The sequence below is a fragment of the Geospiza fortis genome, unplaced genomic scaffold, assembly GCF_000277835.1.
Source record: "Geospiza fortis unplaced genomic scaffold, GeoFor_1.0 scaffold165, whole genome shotgun sequence".
Classification (NCBI taxonomy): Eukaryota; Metazoa; Chordata; class Aves; order Passeriformes; family Thraupidae; genus Geospiza; species Geospiza fortis.
In genome coordinates this window covers 1467508-1479080 of record NW_005054442.1, presented here as the reverse complement: position 1 = coordinate 1479080, position 11573 = coordinate 1467508, and the positions used below count along the sequence as shown (strand labels likewise).

At 36.4% G+C, this 11573-nt stretch overlaps 1 protein-coding gene across 1 annotated transcript in view; it reads right to left on the bottom strand.

The window, feature by feature from the left end:
* The window catches only part of GAS2 (growth arrest specific 2), a 92428-nt gene that overhangs the window by 62372 nt on the left and 18483 nt on the right, over positions 1–11573 (bottom strand). The window lies entirely within an intron of this gene.

Genomic DNA, 11573 nt, shown 5'->3' with positions numbered 1-11573 from the left:
AGAAAACCCACACAGACCCTTGGGTCACTGCTGCTCCCCAGTACTAACAACACATTGATAAATCTGGTTCTAAATGTTTGGTATCTTTTGACTGATGTATATTGCAGTGACTGAACACAGAATTTTTCTCAAGAAGAGCAATTCAGAACAGATGGTTTATGTGTCAGTAATCACCTGAAATTTCATACACATAAATTACAATTCTATGCCTTGACAAGTAAGACTTTTAAACACATCATTTAACCTAGTTCACTATGAAGCTTAGACATTCATGGAACTCACAGCATTCCTTCACAGTGTCTTTCAAAAGGACATTTCTGGTAGTAAGAGCTACTTACAGCAAATAGTAAGAGTCTAGGTACAGAACATCACACTTAACTAAGCAAATTTGAGATATTCTTAATTTCATAGTGACAGAGAAAAAGTTTGATTAACAGATGTCCTGAACAGCTCAGAAGTGACAAACAACCACATGTAAAAACAAGACATTGTTGTGAACAACAGCTACATAATTTAACGACCAAAAAGACCACAAAAGCGAGTCATTTTCTGGAGCAAATACTACATAGACAAATATCCCTGACATTGCATGATTTTACTAAAATATATAAAAGTTTCATCCCATGTCCCATAGTTTTAGGGTCTTGCTGAAGAGAACAGCAAAAAACCCCACCCTCTTTTCTATTCAGTAATAGCCCTACCAGGTTTATCACACAAATCATAGGGAAATACTCATATTTTCTAATCACCTACTAAATTTTCCTACAACCTCTTAAACAGAAGTCTACTTTTTTAATATTTCCAAAACTGTCACTGTACTGCTCAAACTATAACACATGAAAGCTTTTATTCAAGAAAGGTTTCGTGCACAAATATTTTTCACTGAGTTGTATAAATGGCCTGACTATTTCAAAAGTGCTTTCTAACAGATCATTCTGAAATAATTAGGTTTCCACATGGCAAAACTGACTTTTGTTGACATAGTATAGTATGACCACAGTTGCTTTGAAGCAGCAGTGGCTGCAATTACTCCTATCAAGTATCAGGAAAACAATTCCCCAGTCACACTCCTTTTACAATCTTGTCTTGTTGACGTGCACGCATGTGGTTTAATACAGGATGTGAAAGTGCGAGTGAAACATATGATGCAATCCTGGAAAAATGCTGTCAGGTTCACTTCTAAATCCAAAAGGGACTCTCTTACATGGATGCTCTGAAATCACATGGAAAAATGGATTTTTTGTACTGCTTTTTCAAAACGAGTTCACCAACACATGCTGAAGTCCCCATTTATTTACGGCAGACAGACTTGACCTGTATTTTGAAGATTGTTCACCATATTTCCCTCTTTGAAAAGATGATTTCAGGACATTTTGAACTATCACTTATGCTTGAATAAAAAGAAAATGATGAGCCATTTGTCTGCTATGAAAGAGGGTTACAGTTACTAGGTACTCACAGGAAAAATTTGCTTTTATCTCCTGATGACCTACATTAACCAAAATGGGGGTTTGCGGGGGAAATTAGGCTATGCAGCACCTAACTGCTGTGGTGTCTAGCTAGGCCATTTAGTGTTATGTGAGCATAAATTCCTACTGAAATGTGATCATATCAGCTAGACAGAACATGTATCTATTTCAAAACTTTCTACCATTTGCCTTTTCACTTAGCTCTGCGGTCAGTACCAATCCTTTTCCTCCTTCAATTCTTTCCTCACTTTGCTCAAGTGTTCTTAAACAACTGGACCAATGGTCAAAAGAATGTGCTAAATGTACATGTAAAACAGAAGATGGAAATATATACATAGAATTTAAAATTAAACATTTCCCACTGAAAAGAAACTAAGAAAAAAAATATAAACCCCTCAGCCCTCCTAAAGCTGCAAAATAGAATTTAAACCCCAGGGCAAATTTAGAATACGAAAACTCAGCAAGGAAGTTCTGAAGACTTAGGAGACAAAAACAAAGCCAAACTTTTCCACAGACACAGAACTAAGAACAACTTCTAGATTGATGAAAAATAACATTGAACACAACACACACACACTGAACATTGAACAAAGCAAGCACCCCTAAGCAATTCACTTAACAAGCAGCGAAACATTGTCCTTCAGGGAAACACAGTCTTTGCATTGTCATATCACATCATTTTAATGGAATAGGAAATTGGATTTCAAGTTTACAGATCATGTGTTGATTTCTACCCCATATAATAACCACCGAGATCATCAAAAGTCAAAAAATCACTCATTATCAACTTTCTAGATTCTAAGAAAACATTTGTGAATACTTTGGAATCCCTAACATATTTACAATATGTCAATAAAAATAATTAATATCATCAAGGCTTTATAGAAATATACAGACTTCAACATTCAAATAACTGCAGGACTAAATTAATGCTTTAACCATTTTATTAAGTGTCAAAGTAGAACACATTCTTCCTTGTGGCATTAGTGTTAGCTTCTTAAGCATATATGGAAAATAAACTTAATTTAACAATATAATTTTCAAAGTTAAGGATTTTTTCATGTCTCTTTTCTTCTAAGTTCTCTGTCCAAGACACAGCTTACTCATCACATGACAAAAGGTTGGTTATTTGAAAAAGATAGTGTTAACTGTAATGAAAAACTAGTTTCACAGAAAAAATGCAGCTTTTACTTCTAGCAGTGTGCCAGAAATCCAAGGAATACAAGAGACTATTCAATCCACAGACAATTCACTGTGATATCCAGAAGTAAATCATGTCAGAAAGCAGCAAGGCAGAAGCTTCATTCACCAGCTACAGTACATTTCATTATTTGACTAATAAGTAATTTAAATGTAGTCTAAGGATATGTGCATTTCAACACATGGAGGCAAAATCCCAAAGTCTGTCAGAGCTGGAAGGCTCTCAGGGGCTGGCTCACCCAGGGGAACACCGAGATCACAGCCAGAAGTCCTGCACTGCAGAGCACAGCTCATGGAGCATCACAACAGAGCCCACATCAACAGAAGTCAGCTCCAGTCCATTCCCACTCCATCTGTGTAACTCAGGGTGGGATTAGGTCACTCTGGTCCAAAGACTTGGGGAGTGCAGCATTCACGTTCTCTGGAAAAATCCCTTCACCCAGGATTTTTCTCCTGGGAAGCTGAGAAGCCTCAAAGAAAAAGGAAAATAATTATCTCATTTGCTTCTCCTGTGTTTTGCTCCTTTGGCATGTGTTTGGAGATTATTTACCCACAGGTGATTGTTTCATTGGATTCTGCTGTGAGTTGTTGTTACTCAATGGCCAATCAATGGCCAATCAGTGCCAAGCTGTGTTGGGGCTCTGGAAAGAGTCGCGAGTTTTCATTATTATCTTTTTAACATTCTGAAAGTATCCCTTCTGTATTCTTTAGTATAGTTTAGTATAGTATTCTTTAATATAATATAGTATCATAAAATAATAAATTAGCCTTCTGAGAACATGGAGTCAGATCCATCATTCCTCCCTGCCATGGGGCAATCTACAAATACAACTGGGGAGGCTGATAAATCGTCTTTTAAAAGTTCTAGACATCTACATCTGTAACAGATCCATGCCTACTGACAAGTTCACTTTTACCAACAGTCTTCCAAAAGCCTGAACAAGTAATTTGCAAACTCCAGGCCTGTATGCACCAAAAATTAAAAGGCATTACTGCTACTCTCTGAAAATGCTAGCAGGCCAAATGCAAAAATCAAGGGTGGTTTGGTTTATTTCCAATGCTATAGTAGCATTAAATAGAGTGACTAAAATTAGATAGCATTCAAGAGAGAGACTTGAATTAATCTTTTTAAGCCTATTAAGATTTTATAAACAGAGACAATAAGAGAGAGACACCAGGGTAAGCCATGGCAAAGACCTCCCTACAGTATCCATGAAAACAGGTTCAGTAGTGTTCATTCACCTTGAATAAATGGTCTGTGTTTTTCCCTCAGGTCTCTGGGTTTCAGAACTAACATTTAGATGGGGATTTTTAAAATTGGCATTTCATAATGGGCTTCAATAACATTTGATTAGAACACAATGTGGCAATTCTCACAGTTGCTCTTTCAGAGAGCAATTACACCTTATCCTTGGTAGATGATCCTGAGCTCTTCCCCATCATAACCTCAGAACTCAGAGCTGAATTAGCAAAGAGTTAGTTGAAGAAGACAAAAAGAATCCTAGTTTCTGAATTTCCCTCATTTTTATTACAATTAAATGAGAAAAAAATTGGAGGATTGCAATTAACAGAAGAATTGCATTTTTTGTGGCACTGTCACACAGCACAACTTGTGAATGAACATGCCAATAAGCACCAATTATTCCATGAGATGTGAAAGTATTTCCATGATATATAAATGGTGAAATCTGTGAATCATGTGGATTTTCATGGGACATATTTTTAAAAGCATCTTATGTTTTATGAAATATCACATTCCTAAAGGGGACATGATTATCTCAAAATAAAGCATAAAACCCCCTAAACTTGGCAAAAGCAACTAATTTTGGTAAGAGCAATTTCAAAATCACTTTACCCCTTTATTATTCCAGAAAAACCCAAGCTAAGGAAAATGCTTCAAAAAAATTCTTACTAAATGGTTGAAGTTCATCAAAACACATCACAGGTTCTAAAATTTCTTATTGAAAAAGGTTTGCATAATTTCACTGACAGTGGGGTCAAATAACATGGTACTTTGATCCATGGAATTATAGTGAATAGCCTTTCACTGTCAGTCTAAATAACAAATGTAAGAATCTATTCAAACTCCTTGATAATAGTGGATATACACTGTATTACCATTATGCCTCCTCTTTCTCTTCCACCTGGTTTTCTCCCAATGAGCAATCTCACATTTTGTGACATTCTGAAGTGCAAGACAAGGTGAGGGTTTTCCAGCCCTTTTCTCTAAGATTAGTTCCAAATAGTGCATTACCTCCCATGAGGCAAATGTCAAGGAAGACTCTGAAATATCTAGACAGTCCAAAGAAATACAGCATTTTTTGAGATGCTTTATCTGTTTGCTTTCTGAATTTTCAGATGTTTAACAAAGATGAAATTTTTATGCAGATGCTGAAAACCTTCAGGAGGAATTTAGCATGAACCTCCCTGCAGGTAAATCTAATCCTCCAAAGCTCTGGATAGTAATTTTTGAGAAAAAAATGCATCTTTGTCTTTATGACAAAGAATCTGAATTTCTGTAAGTTTTCCCATTAAAAATCACAAGTAAACTGCTAGAGCCCAGGGAATTCTAAACAGGTGTGGAACTTGAAAACTTTCATGATTTGAAAAACATGGAGTGTTTATCTATACAAGAAAATTTCTAAATCAGCCTTAAATCAGCCTCAAGTTAAGTGCAAAGCTTTACTGCATACTTGAAGCCTTTGGGGCTGATTTACATAAACAAACACAATTTCAAATATTTATTCAAATAAACAAATTAAACATAATTATGGTAGCTATAAATTGATGTCTATGCCTCAAAGGGAATTTGTTTTCTTCTTCTGCATTGTAGTCATTACTTATGTTCACCATTCGCATTGCTTCAGAAATTCTGGCTTATCTTGGTTCAGGAGTACCTATTGATAATTGCATCAAAGTCTGTAGTTCTTCCTTATTCCCAGAGAACTGCTACCACTAACTTAGACCTAAGAACTGCACCATAAACTGAAGACAGTTGGTCTAAATTATGTTGTTTTCTCAAGTTATAAGGTAATTTCCATGCAAGTCTCTGTTACATTTCTGTTCCAGACTATTCCTATTAGTCTAAATAAAAAGCAAAATAGAAAGATCTGCTACAAAGATGTCTATAGTTTGCTTTAAATACTTTACAAAATAAGTAATAGGAACATAACAATGCATTTCATATAAGAGGCAAAATCCAGCAAGTCTAAAAATGGCTTTTTATAAATTTCTCTCAGAAAACATGCCATCCCTATCTTTGATACATGTATTGAAGTAATGGCAAAAATGTTATGAAAACATCCAGGTTTAACATAAATTTTATGAAGTGTTTAAGTATTAGCATTCCATACAAATCCAATGGTATTTAAAAATTTCTGGAAAAAAACTTGGTGTTCTCTTGTTAAATTAAATTATTAGAAATCAAAATTTGGTTCTCATGACCTGATTTGCAGTCTGAATCATTATATTTCCCAAAGTTGGACTACCAAGTAGTTAAATACTTAAATCTGCCCTGCTTTTTCCCTGACAACTAGCTTGTGATGCAAATTCTTGTTATTTCTTCAATGTTAAACAGAAGCAGATAGAGAGGTGTGCAGGAGAATCACTGAAAAGAGCAAGGCCAGTTCACATCCACTGCTCTTCAGCCAAACCAGGGAACAAACCATGCCTGCCCAAGGACAAATATCAATGAGAGGAACAATCCAGAGACATATGATGTCTTAGTGTCCAGGATTGCATAGCTCTGCTTCCAACACAGTGCATGGCTGGAAGTGCATTTAAAACCTTTTTAAGTAGTTCAATGTATTCACCTGGAACATGCCAAGCAGACAAACACATAATATCCTTGGAATTGTTCAGAAATCTGCTTTCATAGTCTGATGGACAACACCACTTTACTGTGCCATGCAATCCTCCTGCAAGCAAAAACTTTAGTTGTAGGAGTATTTGCTTAGGCACAGAAGGTTTGTGCAAGGGACCTACTGCAGAAAAATCCTTCAATATCTGCAAGAAACCTGGTAGCAACCCAGCTGAACGAGCAAGCTATTGGACATGACTGAGAAACATACAGAGTTCTCTGACAAGCAGCTTTGCAGCCTTGTGGAAATCCTAGATGGATCAGCACTCGTGAATCATTTTGCAAGATCAATCTTTCCCTCTCACACTCACATCAGTCTGCCACTAGAAAGATTAATACACAAAAAGACAATGCTGTAGTTTTTTAATCTTCCCAAGAAACTGAGAGTCACATCTATCAAGCATATGACTAGAAGTTGGCTCCATGAGATTTTATTGCAAAATAAGTCCAGAAAGTATCAGTGTGCAGAAAAGCAAATTGCTGCTCCAGACCCTAAAGGATATGTTCATAGCCTAACAATTTATGCAGCCCTATTAATGAAATCCTCAACTGGAGAGTCAGACTTATAACTCACAGAGGGGACCTGGACCTGACGTCACTGATGCAGCTGAAGTCTCTCAACACTGGGCAGAAGGTTCAAGGCACCAAGCTTACAGAATTCATCCCATCTATAGGGCACAGATAATCTTGAGAAACTGAAGCCTACAGTATAAATAAAACCACCATGTTGATTAGATCAGACTTTCAGCTTGGCCATCTGGGGTCTAAGAGCAAGATCCAGACTCCAGATCTAATTCCGAATAATTGGTACGGATTCTTTTAACTGTAACTCTTAAAATGCATGACTCTCAAAGATAATTCATCTTCAACCTGCTTCATGAAGACATTACTTTAAGTGGAGTGTTTGTAAATATAGCAGCAGCTCCAAGAATGGTGGGCACACTACTGTGCCCTGCCAACAAAAATGGTAACAACAATTAACACAGTTTATTTATGCTTATCTTTATATCTTTTTTACTGGTCTTACTGAACTAAGCCAAATAAATCAAATGTGGGCTCTGTGCATACTGCACGTGTCTTGATGCTCTGGATTTATTTGTGCAGCTGTGAAATTCTCAAATTAACTATCTGTCAGGAAAAGTAAAATACTGACAGGAGACTGTGGAGAAGAAATGCAAGTCAATGGGAGAGAATTACAAAATGGCATAGTGCAACATCAATTACTCTCATGGAATAGCTGCTGCTATAATAATAAGTCTGTAGTTTCAAGACAGTACTCCATTAGCATCAGCACAGGTAGTTTCAACAAGTTACTAGTATTAAAATCTTGAGTATTTATTAAGATTGATGCCAGTCATCTCCTTGTCATGTTATAAATGTACATTATTAGACTTATGACTCTAAAAATCTCCAGAAAGAGGAAAAAAGTTACTTAGGAAATACATTATATAGTCAAACTGCCCTCCCTGTTTAAAAAATCCATTTTCATCTAAGACTCAAAAATTTTGTCTGTTTGTAGCAAAGGAACAGATACAACACCAAAGCTTTCAGACTTACCAAGTTTTGAAGCATGGTTTAGCTGCTTAACAATGAAGAACATTGTCTTCTGGTATTGTATTTGCAAGGTGCCCAAATGAAGGGAGGAACGATGAATCTGACTCCATGTACTCAGAAGGCTAATTTATTATTTTATGATACTATATTATATTAAACAATACTATCCTATACTATACTAAAGAATACTTAGTATACTTAATAAAGAAAGGATACTTACAGAAGGCTAAAAAGCTAATAATGAAAACTCCTGACTCTGGAAAGAGTCCCAGCACAGCTTGGCACTGACTGGCCATTGAGCCAAAACAACTCACACCAGAATCCTATGAAACAATCACCTGTGGATAAACAATCACCAAACACATTCCACATGAGCAAAACACAGGGGAAGGAAATGAGATAATAACTGTTTTCCTTTTTCTCTGAGGCTTCTCAGCTTCCCAGGAGAAAAATCCTGAGTAAAGGGATTTTTCCAGAAAATATGAATGCCACATTCTGGGATTTGCAAAAGAATCCTAGGACCTAACATCTTCTGAAATGAAGAATTTTTAAATGCTTCCTCTCTAGAAACTGAAATGCTTTTAATACCTTATTAGTGAATATTAACCACTCAAACAGCAAAGTAGCCAGATTCATGGAAGACACAGAGTACCTATTATGATATCCAAAGGTGCTTTTTATGGCATTAGGCTCACAATAGCAACATGCAGAGACTGCCCAAACAGCACCAGAGGCTGCCAAACTCCTGTGCTCTAGATTCCACATCACCCTCCTGAAAAACAAATATCAAAGTGGACTTTGGCTCAGGTGGTATTTTTAGATGCGGAGATTCAGTCCTAAAAAGGCTTTCTACAGAAATAAAAAATCCAAATATAATTCAAAATAATTTCTTTGAAGTTTGACTCTTGTGATAGATAACCTTTTGTCCACTGGCACAGCCAGCAGGGTATTCATCCCCAGGAAACAATAACACGCAGACCCTATGAGTGACACTTATGCTTTCTCAAGTTCTAATACTTTTCAGCTATAGGGACTTCCTCCTCTGGGTGAGGTTTCTGTGTATTCAGCCTTCCAAAAGAGCTCTCTTCCAATACCTTATTCAGTATTTACTTTTAAATTTATTCAATTTAAACACTCCTTGCCATGGTGTTTGTGAGGGTCCCCAGGACGAGGTGAGAGATGAGAATTTTGACTCCAAGTTCTCAGAAGGCTGATTTATTATTTTATTATATTATATTAATGAATGCTACACTAAAACTATACTAAAGAAAGAGAAAGGATACATCAGAAATCTAGAAAAGAATATTTCTCAGGAGAAAAAATCCTGGCAAAGGGATTTTTCAGAAAATATCATGGTGACACCTTGAGAAGAATTTTCCAATTTGTATGTAAACAAGGTCTCCCTTTTTCTTGTTTAGCTTCCACCAGTTTCATTCAATGTCCCATAGTTTTTGTATAGAAACTGACCAATTACCACACCATTCCTGATTTTGCCAGTTCCATCACATGCCCCTTTTTCCACACTCAAGCATCCTAACCTATCCAATCACTCATGACAAGCAACTCCATTATTTCCTTCATGCATAAAAAGTTATGCCTTTTTTGCCTGCCTCTGACTCTTAAGGAAAGAAGACTACTTCTTCATCAAAATCCATTTAATCTCCTTTTCAGTCTCTTAAAGCCCTATCCCCAAAGTCACATTAGCAGTAATTTCCTAAGTATTTTGAAAATGTCCCCAGTATCCACAAGTGTTTCCACATGACAAATAAAGGAACTATTGATATCAACATGACAATCTTCCTTCCAGATTTGGAAAACACAATATTTTGGGAACTTTTTTGACATCTGTTTTCCCAATTTACTCCACACTCAAAATAGCTGATGCTGGCCTAGGGGATTCCTGAAATCTGAAGGAAGGTCAATGCTCACTAATAAGAAAGGGAATGATGAAGTTTAGTTAACAAACAAACTGCAAAACTGACATGGACTTGAAACTTATTGCACAAGCTATTAAACCAGAAGCAGTAGGATTTAACCTCTGCTATTTTGTAGAGTACTGCAATATGAACTTATGGAATTATGGCGAAAAACAGATGAGTCAGTGCATGTAATATTAGCTTTTAATGCCTTCTTAAATCTGTTGCTATTGTTGCTAAACTGGCCAGACAGCCCTAAAGAGCTACACAATGAATTCATGATCAGTAGTACATATCAATCAGAGCAGGATATATCATCTTTCTTTACGACAAAACTAAACCCAAAATATTATACGAAACTTTTCTATAGGAACAAGTTCACATAGAAGGTAAAACTTTGCTTATGAAAGCAGACCAGATCTTCAAGCTTGTGGAAGGCCTTAGTTAAGATTACACACACTCCTCCATTAACCATATCCTTATCATGACTTCCTCACTCAGATGCAAGCTGGTGCAGCAAGCAAACTGATCCTTCAAAAATGATCTGGCTCATTTTATATCATTATATAGCTGCTTCTATCTAAAACAAAATCAAAGCTACATATATGGTTAGAAAAGTTAGTTATCTATTTTGACAGAGGCTGAACTCGATAGAAATCAGTGGCTTCTCCCAGCTGCCAGGGAAGCCATCAGGGCGCCTTGGTGAAAGAACACATTTCTGTTATCCTGTGCAGAGCAAGGGTCAAATGGCTTCAAAATTCCACATCTACTATTGATGAAATGCATAAAGATGATTCAGGGGAGGACTGTGGAATCCTTTCTATGCTAAATTTCATACAGCATTATCTCCTCATAAATGTTCTTGGAACCACAAAGTCAGATTTCTCACCATGAAGACTAGTCCTATTGCCCAAGAGTGCTATACAGAGAATTGAAATCTGAAAGGATTAATAGCTCCCTAATAGTATACACTGATACAAATCTATTATTCTGCCATTTCTTTGAATTCTTACTAAGTATGAAATAACATACATTGAGAAAATAGCAGTGAGGTAGGTAGATTTTTTCCCTTTAAATGCATTGCCAGTTGTACCAGCCTGATAAATCAAGGCCAACAAATCTAAATAATGACCACATATGGGACTGCAAATGTCTAATTGCCTTCTAATGTGACTTAGAACACAAAAAACAGTACAAGTAACTCTTCCTTCTGCCTAGCTAGTCCCTAGGCTCAATTAAAAAGACTGCCCTATGTGTTTTCTCACTTGAAAACTACCATGACACTTATGTGAAGACAAGCCAGACCATATTATGAAGAGGAACTCAAAAGCCACCCAATACTTCTACTAAAGAAGACCTGATTACAATTTGAACTAGGAAATATGACAGACAATTTCTTCTACAACAACAATTGTGAACTTGGAACCAAGAAAAACAACTTACACAGGCGCAACTGACACAAGACTGTCAGTTCTCAGACCAGCTGATAAAATTTATGCCATGCCCCAATTTCTGCTACAGACAAGTTATGAAACATCAAGAATAGAAATTGCATTATGTGATTTCTGTTCTTAG